This window comes from Pinus tabuliformis, chromosome J (assembly GCF_031772625.1).
Source record: "Pinus tabuliformis cultivar Carrire ecotype Pingquan chromosome J, CPIR1, whole genome shotgun sequence".
NCBI classification, from domain to species: domain Eukaryota; kingdom Viridiplantae; phylum Streptophyta; class Pinopsida; order Pinales; family Pinaceae; genus Pinus; species Pinus tabuliformis.
In genome coordinates this window covers 741,745,977-741,758,664 of record NC_142295.1, presented here as the reverse complement: position 1 = coordinate 741,758,664, position 12,688 = coordinate 741,745,977, and positions in this window count along the sequence as shown.

Below are 12,688 nucleotides of genomic sequence, written 5' to 3'. Positions count from 1 at the left end.
AAGAGGAAGAGGATATGTCCCATGTTCCATATGCAAGTGCAGTCGGTAGTCTAATGTATGCAATGGTCTATACTAGACCAGACATTTCACATGCAATGGGATTATTGAGCAGGTTTATGTGAAAACCAAGAAAGGAGCACTGGACAATAGTGAAGCGGGTTTTCAAGTATTTGTGTGGCACTAGTGATTATGGTTTGTGCTACCAAGGAAGACCAAGATTGGACAGAGTTTTGTATATCCGTGGCTTTGTTGATGCAAACTGGGCTGGAGATCTGGATCAGAGAAGATCTACAAGTGGGTATGTGTTTAACCTGGTTGGAGGTGCAGTCAGTTGGATGAGTAAGAAACAATCTATAGTGGAACTATCAACTACAGAGGCAGAACACATGGCAGCCACTCATGCAAGCAAGGAAGTAGTTTGGTTGCAAAGATTGTGTTCAAATATGGGGTTAGTACAGGGAGCTATAAGGATAGATTGTGACAGCCAAAGTGTAATTTTCTTGGCAAAGAACCCCACATATCATTCAAAGACAAAGCACATTGATGTTCAGTATCACTTTGTGAGGGATATGATAGAAGACAAAAAGGTGTTGCTGGTAAAGGTGGACACTTTGAAGAATATTTCAGACGCATTGACAAAATATGTGAGCTCTGAGAAGTTCTCTTAGTGTAGAGAGACAATGGGCATTTCAGGGCTGGAAAAATGACTAAGCTCTCTTGTGGCCCCCTGTGGAAAGAAAACAACAAGTGGGAGAATGTTGGGTTGTGTTATATTCTTTCCATGACTAGCCCACGTAGTTAAGCAGGGGGTTAGACGGGGGGTGTAGCCCCCCTTCGTTGCGTCGATTTTGTCGCGGGGGGGGGGGGGGGGGTCATAGGGGTTTTGAGGTGTACCCGTAACCCCACTTTATGAGGTCTGTGGCAACGCCCCGGAAAATTTTGGTTTTGTACCCTATGTTAGGTTGGGAGGACCCACCTATGGTTTTGTGCATGATTTTCGCACATGTTTTTTCGACGCGATGGTTTTCAGTCCATGGTATTGGATGATTTGGCATGTATAAATATGTATTGTAACATTGAAAGGAACATAATGAAAAATCAAGCTGGTAGTCCCAGTTTTGGGATCCAGGGAAAATCTCTGTGTATATGTGTTTTATGTGTTATGCTCTCGCATTGTTTATTTTCTATGTTTTAGAATTCATATGCAGGTAATTTCTGTACGGGGTTAAAACCTACACATTGATCATGAAGTGAATAGATTGTTAGACCCTTAGCAAGCTTCGAAATTCACGTGTAGGAAAAATTGGAGGTTGTTCATCCAAGTGTCAACAATTAATTTATTCCAAGGGTCTGGTAGCCCAACAAAGAGGTTATACTTGCCTAGGTTCCATCATCAAATCCACCCTTCTTCACCCTAATTCACATATGTTATGTTGCACCCTAGGGCTGACAAGCCAATGGTCGAAGGCCAGCGTGGGGACCACTTGGCATGGCTCCGTTGGGATGGGTTTTTCCCAATAGTATCTCATTGTTGGGTTCGATTATATTCTTATATGTATGTAAAGATGTGTCATCCTGCTCTGTTGGTCATGAAGACCATAAGAAATGCCAAAATGGGGTGTTGATTGCTTGTTCCAAATCCTTCGCATGTTATGACATTGAGGGCCTGAAGCCTGGAACATAAATTTCCTTTGCGTTGAGGCACACAGTCCCAAGTTCTTGAGACCTCAAATTTTAGTGACCTTATGTTTGAAAAAGGAGGAACTACCCCAATTTTCTATTTATATATGTAATAACTAGTATAGGGGCTTAAAGTCCCAAATCCTCTACCTCTTAACCATCAACAGAGGGTGGGTACCTTGACACCAACACACATATTTCTGAGACTAGAAGGGAGTAAGGCCCTGATACCAAATTATAAATTGGATGCAATGTAATGCAAGGGAAAATGCACTCATTACTCTAATTTTATTGGCCTCTTGCAAATTGGTTATACATGTTCATAGGCATGTGTTTGTTAAATCAACTAAGTACACACATACTGTTGGCTCACCAAAATGTCATATTTTTACCCTCTTTTTATTCACCTTTAACCATATTTTGCTTCTCTGCAACCTTGCAATAAGACCATTTCTATGATTATATATGGGTTTAGACTTAAAAGTTTCCAAAGAACTTATTTTAGTATTTTGAGTGAATATATATATATACACACACACACACATAGTTAGCTTAAGCCACATGGGATTTGAACCTTGAATCTCATGGTTTACATAATACTTCATAACGTGATGATCACTAATTGAGTTTCCCCCTGTGGGCTATGATTAAATATTATAAAAATAACATATTTTCATTTATCTATAAAAAATGAATGAGTTTTATGATGTTCATAGGCATATTTTAACACTCCAACAAAGTCATATTTGACCACTTAGCCTCAAATTCGAATTTCCTCTTCAACCCTTGAAGATTTGAGATAAATATTTAAGCATATACAATGGAGAAGAATCATGGAAGTTTTGATCAGATTTACTATCAAAGACATTAGAGATTTATGAGAGGATTTGTAGAACTAATTATCTTCTAATGACGAGAAAATTGGTTGTACCTATTTGAGAGAAAAATGGATCTGAATTTATTAGTTGTTTATCCTCTTCTCAAAGCAACTCATGTATAAATAAGAGTGCTTTCTCTATTTCAAAGGAGGAGAGAATTAGAGTTTGTAATTAAAATACTTAGAGAAATATCTTTGCATCTAGATTTCAATCTTTTGGAGCTTTCTCCAAGCTCATTTTACTTAATATATGTTGTTGTTTAGATTTTCAACTTTTGGTAGACAATCTAGTGTGCTTGTTGAGCTGTGGAAGGCCCCAAAAAATCAAAAGTTTGTGCATTGATTTCCATGTGTTGTACATTAATTTGATGTATAATGGTATATATTGTATATTATGTTCTTTTAAGGTCTTTTATGTTCATACTCTCTCTCTTGTACTTTCTGAATTCTTGTTTATGCTTGTGTGAGCTCACTAGTTGTTTATGAATTGTATTTATCACCAAATATTTGTTGTTTGAAGGATCAACCTAATTGGACAAAGTAATCAAGGCACCGAGGGTCCCATTCAATAATTTGATAGGACAAGAAGGGTCCAAACTCTTGAGGACTTCACCTTTTTCCCTTGAACCTTTCAAACACCATAGTTCCCTGTCCAGTGTAAAGAACTTGGATTTGTATGAAATATCTCATTATATGCCAGTCTGAAGTATTCTTAAAGTCAATTAAGAGTAATTTCATTTCAATTACGTGTTTATAGTTTAAGATTTTTGTTTCATGATTCCTTAACTTAGTTGTTATTTCTAACTTAGAAACCAATCCAACTTTGATCTCACACATACTGTTCTTTCACCTCACAAGTTTACCAACCCAGATTGATAAATTAAATGTAACATAATTCTAATACAATTGAATTTCTCAACATTTTTAGCGTAGTTACCGAGGAGGTTCTAAGGGGATTGAAGTATATTTAGGTAGATTGTCTTTAAATTACACAACTTGGTGGAGTAGGAAATGTAAAATGGGAGATAAGAACCTACACAACCATTTTAGTGAGTTCCTCAAACCCTTGATTATTGTTTTCCACGCAAGTGTGTTTTCCTTCTTGCATGTGTGGTGCGTTTTTCAATATTGTAATTATTTTAATTCATTTATTCTTTTGGGTTTTGTAAGAGCCCTAGTAATAATCTATTTTTGGGACAGGATCTCTAGACTAGCAAAGGAACTAAAATGATGTTAAAGCATTTGTTGGGAAGAAAATAACATACCCCATGAGAATCTTCTCAAGCCTTTTTCTTAGTTCCATACTAGTCACTAGGGATAGAGATGCATCTCAAGAAGCAACAGAAGAACAAAAGATCCATGCACCATAAGAAGAGAACTTAGAAGTTTTTTTATAGTTTTCTTGATTGACATTTGGAGAAGATCAAGAGCATGGACCACAACTGATGAGGAGTAACCATTTGAGCTAGAAATTTAAAAAAAATGGCATGTTTGGCTCCAGATCCTAAGTGCCTTTTAAAGAGTGAAGGGAAAATTTCAAAAGAAATTCGAGACATGAAAACTTAAGATGAGAACCAAGAGAGAGGACTACATTCAATATTAATTCCAAAGAGTCATTAAGCTACAACATTCCTCCATTCTTCAACAAATCTTAGCACCAAATCCATGTGTACAATTATCCTCTCATATTTTGATGGGAATTGAGGTATATTATTCAAAGTTAGATCACACTAGAGATATTGATCTATAAATGGTTACACCAGAATAATCCTAAACTTAAAAAAATATTTCCTTTTTCAAGTAAAGTATGATAAATTAAATAAATAACACCAGGCTTTTGTTTTGAAGTTTGTTTTGTGTTTGTTTCTATAAGATTTTATTTATTTCTTAGAAATTTTCATTTGATGTTGCAATAAGAACCACCTTGTTGAATAACCATTATGTTGACAATGCTAGACCACCCAAAATTCATGGGATCTCCCTGATATGAAGTCCCAATCATACCTCACACCATTTTGTTTAGGAGTCTCATCCGGTATAAAGGCCCAATTGCGAAATCCTTAAAGATTTTCCTTGTCTCTAGCTGTCAACACAAGAGAGTGATGTAATGGTGTCTTCAAAAAGCAAGGGAGGTGTGCCTGGTGAGTGTGAAATTGCAACTGTGTCGAGGTTCTTCTACTGAAAATGGGGGAGAAAAGTGAGCCTCTAAGTGAGAAGTAATAGTACCACCCAGGAAGAGACACACATGAACCAGAAGGATCCATCTAACATCCATCAAAATAGTCCACACTGGATGTGATGGTTGTTACAACCAACAAACAAAGAAAGATATGTCCAGTATCCCATAGAATAGTCCACAAGGATGGGACAACAATAACAACCATTACAGCACATTTTCAAGAAGATAAGCACTAAAATAACCAAAATAGTTCAACTATCTTACTACATATGAAAGCAAACATGAAATACAAATGTCTGTAGAATAGTCTTACAAGCATTCATAGTCCATGCATGAAGAACGTGTTGGCCTTAAAAGGATTTTGTTATAAAGGAAAAGTTCCAAGACACATGTTTACAATGTACATCACTAACCCCAATAGTGGGACATTGGAGCCATTCCTTGCTCCTCAAAGAACTAGCTGATCTCTCTAATTCTTTGCAGGAGGAGCCATGGTGAAAAGTCCTTTGCTCATACATTGAGGGGGTATATATAACCAAGGGGTGATGATTCCCCCTTATGACTCTTTCAAAACACTCATGATTGTTCGAGTTCCTATGACTTTTCAACTTGCTTGACTCTTCATATTCATGTGTGTCCTTTGGACTTCCACTTTACAATAAATTTGAATACAATATACATGGTCCACAATAGTGATGTGGCATATGACCACTCATGACATGAGATGACATGACACTAATGACATGGATTTCTTGGTAACGTGGCAATGTTAAGTCACTGTTGCTGCTGAGTGTTGGATGTCTTCTTGGATATGCTTTCTATTCTCCTCTGCATGTCTTAGTTATGCAGAGTCTTCAATGATCTTCAGTCTTGGATGGTAGTTGAAAACTTGTGTCCCTCTGCTTCCTCTTGGTTGATCCACCTGTGATTTCAACTACAAGGAAGTATTTATGCATGCTTCCCTCCTTTTTCCTTCTCCATCACCTTGCCATGACTTGATAGTGTACCTGTTCTTGAAATTCACTCATGACAGGGTGACGTCAATTCGAAAACCCCCTAGTCTAAGATGATGCATTCTTATCCATGAAATGAACCTAGGAAAAATCACATATTGGGGAGAGGGATCCAATGACTATGCATTGTTCAGTTCCAGCAGACATGGGGAGAGATTTAGCTTTGAGACTGCACAATGTGTAGCTTAGGGAGGCTTGAAGAACATAACTACGCAGTTTATGGAGGTAGTGGGATCCGGCTGAGGGAAAGGACACTAGAGGAGGCCTATGCACAGTTTTGGAGGCCAAGGGAGGCTAGGCTTCTGCACATTGTGTAGTTCCAGTAGGAAAGGAAAAGTCTTGAGGGTTGAATATGCGAAGTGCATAATTCAAGGCAAACTAGGAGACACAACTACACAATTCTTGAGGTCAATATCGAGAAATGGACGTAGGAATTGCATAGAGAAGTAGCCCTGGAGGACAGGGACTATGAAATGTGTAGTTCCAAGCAACAAGGTCACATCCTAGAATGCTAAGACTGCACAGTTTAGTCGGGGCCCGATGGAGCTAATTTGCCCGGTCGGATGGGTGATGAATTGTTATATACCTTGACTATGATCACGCACTTAACATAATTTGATGACATGACAACATATATCATCAGAACATGTAAACAAATCATTTCCATCTGTCTGACTACCTCATGACAAGATACGACAAGTGCGACAATTAAGATAGGCTTTAGGATGACTGTGATGACAATTGTGCGACATTGCCAAAAAATTTGTGTATGGATGCGACAGATGTTTACATGGTTGGGACAAGTCATATACACAAATACTAGCCTTCAAAAACATTAAAAAAGGTTCGCAAACATTTTACAATAGTCAAACATGCCAAAATATGAAAATTAACCTGACATGCAAAAAGTGACCAAAGAACTATGAGAAAGCTCATGAAACGAGCTCTAGTTTTGCAACAACAAGGAAAAGACCAAGGAAGGCTCTAGAATTTAGGTGAAAGACAAAATTTTGGAGGGTGTTGCAACAACTATAGCACTTGGTGACACATTGTTTGAATTCCATCTTCTCTGTCTTGGTTAATTCTTTCTATGAAGGGCCTTGGTTCTTCAAGGAGTATTGATTCATCGTGTAGATCACTTTGGCCTTCCCACTTACCCCATGAATAGATATGGTCCCCTTTATACCTTCTCAATTGAACACAACATAATCAGAATGTTTCAAGTTTGGAAGGGTAGTGTATCTCATGAGCTAAAGATTTTCAGAGTATAATTTTTCATCTCTGGTGTTGCTACACTGCCAACAAGCTTGGACAATACCTAGGTGGAATCACGTAGGAACACAAACATTTCTTTGTTTCCAAAAAGCCTGGAAAGTACCCTGACAGAGTTTCTTGCTTCACCTCTCTGCGTGGGAAGCCTTTCTCTTCTTTTGCCTTTATTTATTTATTTAAAGAGAACTATGCATTGGAACTTATTTATTTTGGGGCAGAAGAGGGATCCTGACTTATTGAGAGCATAAGAGGTCGTTCCTTCAGAGAAGCATATAGAGGACTTTTATTTAGGTTTTCTCATTTAAATTTTTCCCCTTCTCTATTTCTACTAGTTGGATAATCTTGAGAACACCAAAGCATAAAAACCGAGTATAGGCATGAAGTTTATGGACTAGACATGGGTTCGTGGTTGGACCAAAAATCTCCTTACAGATGGATCGTATTTTCCGTCGAAACTTCATCAACCAAAAGATGTAACCAACACAAGGAAGATAGATAGAAGGCTAGCCAAATGTTGAAGTGTCACAAGCCTCTTTATAGTTTAGCCACACACATACTTAGAAGCCACAACATATCCATGCACAACACTTATTCACACAACGGAAACCAAAACAAGATTCAAACAGAAAAACAAACAATAGAGAACAAAAGAAAATAATATGTACATAGTGCAGGGCACAGCCCTAGATTTTCATTGAAAGTATTGTTTCAAGTCTTGTCCATTGACAGGGAGAGAGTCAATCTTCCCGTCAAGTGATTGAAGACAATATGTATGTTGGCTAAGATTTTCATGTATCGTGAATGGCCCAATCCATAGGGACTAAAACTTAGTGTGTTTACCTTTGTCCTCATGGGCTTTATCCCACTTTAAAACTAAGTCACCCACATTAAAGTTATTATTCCCTGCAGACTTCTTGTCAAACCACCTCTTGATATGACTCTAGTGAAGTGAAAATTTATCTTTAGCCTGCAACCTTTCTTCTTGTATCTTATGAAGAGTATCCATCCTACGTTGAACTAACAGACATGGCTTGCCTTGAGACTCTTGTGACAGTTGGAGAGCAGGCAATTAAATATTTAGTGGGAGGATGGCTTCTTTTCCATACACAATGAAGTAAGGGGAGGTGTACAGGGAAGGTTTTGGCATGACTCAGTCAGACCATAAGGCATTCACCAAAACAGAGTGTCAATTTTGTTGTTAAGAGAATATGGTATTTTTTATAATGTAGATAAGGTTTTTGTTCGTGGATTCAACAAGACCATTCCCCTGTGGATAGTAATTAGATGAATTCTTCAATATGATACCATTTTCCAATGAAAAATCATAAAGTATTAACAATGAGAAGTATGTTGCATTGTAAAAAAAAAATAACGTAGGAACGTCGAACATGGAAATGACGTTATGTTGCAAAAAGCTAATGAATTCCTGATCATTCACCTATTTGAGCAGAATTACTTTTGTCCACTGCGTGAAATAAGCTGTAGCAGTTAAGTTGTAGCGGTGCTTCTTTGACGAGTGCAGGAAATTTTCCCCAATAATGTCCAAGCCCCACTGTTGAAAAAATTCTTCCACTCCAATGGGCTGCAGTGGGGTTGCTGACTTATTGTTTCTGTCGTCACACCTTTGACATACCGGACACTTGCAAGTGTAAGCATGGGCATCTCTGAATAATGTGGGCTAGTAAAAGTTAGCCTGCATAACCTTATGTGTTGTAGTGTTTCCTGCAAAGTGTCCCTCGACTGGTCCATTTTTGAGATCACGCAATACCTTTTCTGAATTGTGCACCTCCAAACACCTGAGCAATAATCCATTGTGGTGCTTTCTGAACAACACTTCATGCACCAACTGATAAGATAATGCTTTAATTCTGAGTGCCCTCTTCTATCATGTGGAAAAGTTAGAGGGAACTATGTCGTGCTCAAGGTATCGATGCACATATGTGTACCAAGATTTTATGCTTGTAGTGGGGGAGGCTTGCTAAACATTATACATCTCAATCTCTTACTCCCATCCTATGAGCTCTTCTTCCTCTTTCATGTTTACTGCTTCTGTTGCTAGTTGGAAAAGACCTTGACCCTTTATTGTGTGAACTAGTTTTTTTTCTAGATCATACTCTTGTAACTCGGTCAGCCAATTCACTCTCCTTTCACCCAGCTCTTGTTGAACAAGAAGTGACCTGACTACTAGGTGTGGGAAAAATATAACACAATGTTTCTTCAATAGATAGAGCCTAAAGTGCTTTATCGCCTTATACACTGCATAAGCCTATTTTTCCATGTCACAGTAGTTAATCTTTGATCCTTTCATACTTTTTCTCTTGTAGGAGATAGGTTTTTCATTATTCAATTCATCCTTCTAAGTGAGTACAACAGCAAGAGAGGTGTCAGAAGCAAAAGTGTAGAGCAATAAATATTTACCAAATTTTGGGTTGTACAATGTGGGGGCTTATACTATAGCCTTCTTGATACAGGAAAACAAGTCCTTTTCCCTTTTATCCCATTTGTAGACTGCGTCCTTCTTCACCATCTCTTGTATTGGTTTGAAAATTTGGGCATAGTCAGAGATGAACTTGTGGAGGAAGTTGATCTTCCCCAAGAAAGATTGCATGTCTTTATTATTCACTAGGAAGAGAATTTGTGCGATTGTCCTGACCCTTTCTAGGTCTACCTTGATCCCACTTTTAGCAATGATGTGTCCTAAGAGATCTTCAGACACTGCAAAGATACTTTTCTTGGGATTCAAGGATATATCGTACTTGCAACATCGCGCAAAAATATTCTTCAAGTGGCATAGGTGGTCTGACCTCTGTTTGGAGAATATTGTTACATCATCAAGATAGATAACTACACTTTGTCCAATGAGTCTGCGGAAGGTGATGCCCATAGCACATTGGAATGTTGAAACAACGTTGATTAGCCGAAATGACATTTGTCAGAACGTGAGCGTGCCCCACTTTGTTCTGAATGTTGTCTTGAGTTTGTCAGGCTCTGCAACCACAACATGGTTATATCTGGAATATCCATCTAATAGAGAAAACATTTCGGACCTCAATACTATTTGTAGTATTTTCTCCATGGACGACATGGGGTAGTTGTCTTTGTCCGAGGAATGGTTGAGATTCCAAAAATCTACACACAGGCGGATCAACCCGGACTTATTCCTTACAGGGACCAAATTTGACACCCACGTCGAGTGCCATACTTTGTATATGATCCGATCATCTAGCAATTTTCTCAACTCTTCTTGTATGAAAGGCTCAAGCATTGGATGTACTTTCCTCAACTTCTGTTGGAATGGCTTGGCCCCTTCCTTAATCGGTATTACATGCTGGATGATTCATGTGTCATATGTCTTGAGTTCATCATAAGTCCACGGGAAGACATCACAGTACTGCTTGAATAAGAAGATGAAGGATTGTTTCTCTTATGGTGTGTATAAAGTACTGATATTAACATATTTCAGATCCTTATCAATTCCTAAGTTGATTTTTTCATGCGACATAGTGGATTTGTGGGTCTTGGAATTGATAGGTCCCCGAAAGCAATTCTACAGATCATACAATTTTTCCAATGATACCACACCCTTTGGGATGAGGTTTCTTTTACTTTCATTAGCTGCATCCTGCAGTGCCTTTTCGTGCTCATCCTCATCAATAGTTTCATCTTTGAATACATCAGGGTTCGCCATGAAATATGGTATTTTTTGGTCATCATAAAAATGCATAAATTAATGATATTATCGAGGACAGAAGGTTTATAAATAATTTCAATAGAAAAACCATCCCTTAATGGTGACATCCTAGCAACATCGTTTCCTAATGAATCTGAAGCCACGCATTCTTGGAACATAAATAATATTAGAATCTTGGAAATGTGAGATGAGACACCATACCTCTTGTTGATAACTTTTAAGATGAAGTGACATACAATGTATGGTGTTACCTACTTGTCGCACCACGATTTCTGAGTCACCTACCACTTTCAGGATGGAAACGTTGAGGTCTATGGCCTTTTGCAAGCCTAAGATGAGTGCCTCATACTGTACAGTGTTGTTCGTGCACTTAAATTCCAAACGGCTAGAGATCAAATGCTTTCTTTGCAGCGTGGCTATTAAAACACATCCAGCTCAAGAGTCCTCCTACTTTTTGGAACCATTGAATAACATAGTCCAAACATCATATGTACAGGGACTGTGAACTACACTAGTACTACTACAAAAACTACTAATTATACAGAGTTCATTCTCACCAGTTGGACAAGGAAGAAGATCCAACTACGTGTCTAGTGGAACTAGTGATGGTTGTGCAAGATAATACCCCAGTTGAGTTTCAAGAAAGTAATTGCCAAAAATTAATTGTGCAAAAGCCATTGGTTCATTATGTGTGTTCAAGGGAGTGACAGTGTGCTTCATATATCTCTCTAATTCTACCCAGATCTGATTATTTCTACCCCTATAAAGAAGCCATAAGTGTGACCAGTCTGTTTCAAAGTACCCTTGTATCTTTCTAGACTAGTCTCTACTCAACAACACTCTGTATGCTTCTGGAATGTCCACAATCACTATGTTGATACATTGGTGGACTCATTCGTCAGATGATAAGTGGATGATGATATCTCTAAGTTCACCAATTTCTAGGACATGAGTCATGTCCAACTGAATAATCTGTGCATTTGTCTTTTCCAATTTAGCATTGATTTTCTTGGCAATAGATAATGGCATGACATTCACCGATGCACCAGAATCAACCAAGCAATTGTGTACATTGAAATTGAATATTTTGAAAGTAGTCATCATTCTACCGAATCAACAAGCTATGTAGTCATCATTCTCATGGCTTGATTTCATTGTGGGCACATCTTTTCTGAAAGACACTCTTGATGAAACATGAAATATTGATCCGTGCCCATCTTCTCAATGTTAATGATAACATTGGAACTATGTGCATACATTTCCGGTTGGTTACTACCACTGCTAGAAGCCCCAATCCTTTTGAATGGGTAAAGCTTGGGAGGCTCGTTTCTCGTGGTGGTCTTGTTGGTCCTCTGTTTGATTTCTTCCATTTAATTGGACAGAGACTTGATGAGACAAGTCAAACATTCAAGATTAGTTGGTTCTTTCTCTTTACCCCTACTCACAGAGGCTTGAGACCTCTTACCCATGTCCTTGGAGTCTTTTGTTTGTTCATCATCTAAGATGACTCCAATAGCGCACAATTCCTTCTTGACAATGATGGACTCTTCATAATTTGGTGTCAATGTATGTTTCACATTTCGCTTCACAAACTATGCAATACTTGTTGGCAAGGTAGAAGTGTAGTAACCTATGGTGATGGAGTCATGAGGTTTTTTGTTTTCTGGAATTTTTTTCAAGATGCGATTGAACCTATGGTTGGAATCTTTCACTTTTTCCTTTTGCTCCATCTTAATATTACCGATCTCTTTCAATAAAATGGCAGGGGTCTTATCATCAACAAATTTTTCAAGGAAGATCTTCTTGAACCCCCTCCAATTCTGGATGGAGTTTGGAGGAAGGCTGTGATACCATACAACTGCTCTACCATCCAAGGTACATGGGAAAAGTATACATGCAAAATCATCATAACATACTTCAAGTGTTTGCAGATGTAGGTAAATTTTTTCCAAATGGTCGTCATCCTTCACTATCTT